Source organism: Octodon degus, unplaced genomic scaffold (genome assembly GCF_000260255.1).
Source record: "Octodon degus isolate 3935 unplaced genomic scaffold, OctDeg1.0 scaffold00021, whole genome shotgun sequence".
NCBI classification, from domain to species: Eukaryota; Metazoa; Chordata; class Mammalia; order Rodentia; family Octodontidae; genus Octodon; species Octodon degus.
In genome coordinates this window covers 21,984,991-21,990,014 of record NW_004524597.1, presented here as the reverse complement: position 1 = coordinate 21,990,014, position 5,024 = coordinate 21,984,991, and the positions used below count along the sequence as shown (strand labels likewise).

At 39.1% G+C, this 5,024-nt stretch overlaps 1 pseudogene; it reads right to left on the bottom strand.

Moving 5' to 3' along the window:
• Positions 1 to 634: 634 nt before the first annotated feature.
• On the bottom strand, positions 635 to 1,709 carry LOC101567436 (annotated as a pseudogene).
• Positions 1,710 to 5,024: the final 3,315 nt, after the last annotated feature.

Below are 5,024 nucleotides of genomic sequence, written 5' to 3'. Positions count from 1 at the left end.
TGATACCTATTTAGAATATCAACCTTTGATGTCCCTTGCTAGGGAAGTATGTGGCTGCATTTGTTTACTCTTATTTTGAGGTCTGGCCCACAGCAGGGAGTGTCTGCCTCTTCCAAAGTTGCAAAGTCACCTAGTCTTCCATATTGTCTCCTTGAGGGCCTGGACCTGTCTGACTATCTATAATATTTCTATCTAAATCAGCTGACTACCACATTCCCCCCTCTGAAGAAGTAACCTGAATTGCCGGGAGGGAACAATGGGCAATGACCACTCTGGCTTTTTCAGGCTGAAAGGGATTGTAGTTTATTTTCTTTTCTTTTTTTTTTTTTTCTTTTCTTTATTTATTTTCACAAAAACAAGCAGCCTTCATTGCAGTATTACAATACACTTTCCATTTTGGCAATATTTTGCAGTGCACTTTGCTTGAAGGATTGAGAAGGAGGTGGGAAACTAAAAAGGGAAATTTCAATGATATTTCTAAAAGAAAAACTGTTCCAGCCCTCCCATCCAAATAAAAATCCAAATGTCACTTAATTTCACTACCCAAGAAGAGAGCTTGAGGAAAGTAGCAGGCAAAACTCGGGCAATCTCACTTTGGATCGTGTTAGAGACAAAGGAACATTCAAAACAGTCATCAGTATGGCCGGTTGTACTGATCATTTCTGTCTCCCATTTTGCCTCCATAGCCACCTCGGTCTCCATAGCCACCACCACTCTGGTCTCCTCCATAGCCTCCATTTCAGTCTCCACTGCCCTTCATAGCATCCTCGATCTCCTCCATAGCCACCTTGACCTCCTCTGTAGTCACCTTTGTCTCCACCATAACCCCCTTGGTCTCCACCATAGCCACCTTGATCTCCTCCATAGCCACCTCCACAGTCTCCACCATAGCCACCTCCTCTGTCCCCACCATAGCCACCACTTCTGTCTCCACCATAGCCTCCCCCACTTCTGTCTCTACCATAGCTTCCCCCTCCACTTCTGTCTCCACCATAGCCACCACCACTTCTGTCTCCACCATAGCCACCTCAGTCTCCACCTCTGCCCCCACTATCTCTGTAGCTCCTCTCTCCACTGTAGCCTCTCCCCCAGAAATCTCTTCCTAAGGGGTGAAAGTCCTCTGGTCTAGGCTCATTGCACTGATTACAGGAATTTCTATTTCATACAAAAATTCATATTTCCACATGATGGGTTAGGACAGACCCAGTCCCCATTTTTTTGGGTCCCACCTCTCCCCTGAAAGCCTCCACAGCCTCTATATCTTCAATGGCCTTGCCACCCACCTCCACTTCCACCTCCTCTCATGAATTCAGGTCTTTGAGTGGCAAAAGACCTTTAATGATGTTGCTATGAAGCTCTTCTCCATCAAACCAGTCAATTGCTGCCTTAGCTGAAGGAGGGTCATCAAATGACACTGTTGCCTCTCCTTTTGGCTTCCCTGTGTCTTTGTCTGTGTAAAGATTTATCATTGGTTTTCCAGTCTTCTTGTTTGTCTTGATAATTCCTATTTGTTTGAAGAACTTTCCCACTTGATCTGTAGACATACCCTCCCCAAGTCCTTGCACAGAGATTGTGTTGTTATCTGAATTATCAGATTCTGAGTCAGCATCTGGTTTGGGTCCATGATCCCTGTGACCACCAAAATTTTTGAAGTCATTGCAGTCACCAATTTCATTGAAACTATAAATCACTTCACATATTAGGGACATTTGAATAATACCAAGTTTTTAATTTGTGTATATACACATTCTCCCCAGTCTTCATATCTATTCAATTTCTTTATTAAAGTTGATTTCATGTAGGTACCTTTACTTCCCTGGTTAAATTGATTTTTGATGAGTTTGTTTTGTTATTGTTTTGTGACTGTTGTGAATTGTATTTTTTTTATTTCTTTCACAATAATATCATTATTGGTGTAGAAAAATGTGACTGATTTTTGGTTGTTAATTTTATATATTGCAAATTTACTGGGTTTATTAGTATTTTTAGTGAAATAATTAGAGTTTTCTTTACAGATACCTATGAACAAATACCTATGAACAGACATAATGTGAGTTATTCTTTTCCTCTCTGTGTGCCCTTTCTTTCTTTGTCTTCCCTAAGTGCTCTGAGATTTCTACTACTATGCTAAGTAAGAATGATGAGAGCGAGCATCCTTGCTTTCGTCTAGGTCTTAGAAGAAAAGGTAAAACTTTTAGCTTTTCACTATTTGTTATAATGTTAGCTACATGTTTGTTATATGTAGCTTTTATTATGTTGAGGCATGTATGTGTAACTCCTGTAATTGTTTCAGGGTTTTTATCAGGAAGAGGCATTGCATATTGAGTGCTTCTTTGGCATCTGAGATAATCGTATTATATTTTGACCTTCATTTTTGATGTAATGCATCAGCTTTTTTGATTTGCATATGTTGCACCATCATTACCTCCTTGAGGCATATACCATGTCATTATGGTGGATCCTTTTGAGTGCCATTGGATTTGATTTACCAATAGTTTATTAAGAATTTTGAAAAACTGTTCCTTAGGAATATTTGTCTGTAGTTTTCTTATTGTTTACTTGTCTATTTTGATTTCAATTTAAGGATGCTGCTATAGATTGCATCTGGGAGAATGCTTTCCCTTATAAGATTTTGGAATAATTTGGGAAGAATTAGTTCCTCCTTAAAAAGTTATGTGGAATTCAGTATGAAAGCCATTGAGTCATGGACTTTTCTTTCATGGGGAGAATTTTTATTATTGATCCAATCATGCTATTCATTTTTGTATTGTTCAGTTTCTTAGATCTTTATGACTAATTTTGGCAGTTTACATAGGTCCAGAAATGTGTTCATTCTAGTCTTTCCAATACCTTGTCATATTGTGGTTTATGAAAGTAACTGGTGATTTTTTGTATTTTGTCATCTCAATTGTAATATCCTCCATTTTATCTCTAATTTGATTTAATTGGACCATTTTTTCTCTTTTTCTCTTGACTGGTTTTGTTAAAATTGTACTGATTTTAGTGATCTTTTTTTTAAAAAATCAACTTGGCATTACTAGTTCATATTGATATTTTAATTTCTATTTCATCTATTTGTCCTCTGACCTTTGTTACTTTTTTCTTCTTTCTACTGATTTTTGTATTTTTTTTCTGTTTCAGTGAAAGCTTAGTTTACATCAAAGTGTATATGAACTCTTCTCCTGGGGCAGCAGATCTTTCTCTAGTTCTCAAATTTCATTGGATCAATTCACCATTATATGAACAATGCCATCCTACAGTGGCATTTTCATCTTTCTTGGTATTTATAGAAATGGACAGCATTGCTGAAGTGACTTACAGCTAGTGAATTAGACCATACTCAATAGTCCTCAGTCTTGCCACATGGGTAACTCTAGCTGTAGCTCTGGAAATTACTTCAATTTTATTTCAGTAATAAGAGGTTAACTGGTGGGGTCATTTTGTGATTCATAATAGAAAGACAAAATGTTCCCAGCCAGATAATACAACACAATTGGACATGTGACCAAGATTGTTCTCAAGTGCCAGACCCTGAGACACATGTTGGAGAATAACACTAGAATAATTTGGTAAAATATACGACAGATGAAAATCACTATCTGACATGAATGTTATCTGCACACAGCAGGCATGAGATTGCTCACAGCTTCACAAAAGAGTGTTTTAAATACTGGATGGAGATGTTACATACCCAAAATCTTCTAGGTGGTCTGGGAAAAAAATGACACTGAAATATTTTCCATGTTAAACAAACATGGAATTTGCTTATATTTTACAAAATCTCAAAGACTATACCTCTGCCTTTATTTGACAATGCACATGAGAAATAAATTGAAAAAGAAATCAGAAGTAGACAGGCATAAAATGATGGAGCCAGGCTCTATATGGTTACAGAGAAGAAAACTGAGAATAAAGTGGCCAAGAAGAGACTGCATGATCTGTGGGTGTAAGCTCTTCTCCAGAACCCAGTCCTCAGCAGCAGGCATGAATTGTGTCTATTTTATCTGCTAATTCATATGCTGAGGCTCTAACTTTCAATGTAATATTTGAAGACAGAGCCTTCAAAAGGGTATAACTGAGGTTACAGGAATTCATAGAATAAGACCCTAGTCTTATAGGGCTGGGGTCCTTATGTGAAGAAGGAAAGACAACAGAAATCCCCCACTCTGTCAAGCACACTGTTATTTTTCAGGCGTACCGGGTATATTAGCCTGCTAAGCTTAGGATGACAAAATATCACCCACTGTGTGAGCCTAACCAGCAGATTTTTATTTTCTCATGGTTATAGGGGCAGAAGTACAAGATCAACATACTAATAGGATGGTGTCTAGTCAGGCTTCTCCTCCTGATGTGCACAGAAGAAAGGTCATTTGAGGGCCAGAGCAAAGGTGGCTGTCCACACACTAGGAGGATGCTAGGTTGAGCAGGCTAATGTGCTCAGTGATGGCTTTTCTCTGCCTTAATAAAAAATTCTACTAAGTCAATACGGCATAGGCCACTGGAGACCATGTACTATGCCCTGCCTTCCTTCTCCCTGGTCAAATTACAATTTCCTACTTCTTTTTCATAATATCCTATTTCCTTGTTTCTGCCTCCTGCCTAATCACTATCAGCCATGTCATGCAGACTGTCCCCTAAATCCTATCTCCATTCTTGCCCTATATAACCTTTGTTCCCTGGGCCATGCCCTCAGAAGCTCCGTAGCTCTCCTTTCCTGTGATCTTCCCCTTGCCTGCAATGAAGGCCTCTCGTATCTTTCTTGTCTCTTTACTTCACCAAGAAACCTAACACTCAGTACCCCTGTAAAGTAACAGTGTGCTTGGCAGAACTGGGAACAATGTCTTTGGTGGGGAAAAATATGCACAAAAGTCATAAAGGACACAAGCAGTGGTTAGGCTGAAGGTGTGTAACACAGCCAGGAGGGTGATACTGAACTGTCTTCCCCTATACTGTAATTAGCATCAGGGACCTGGAGTTTCTGGCTGAGAAGCAAAGCTTGGAAGTTAAGGTGTGTCCCCTCCATC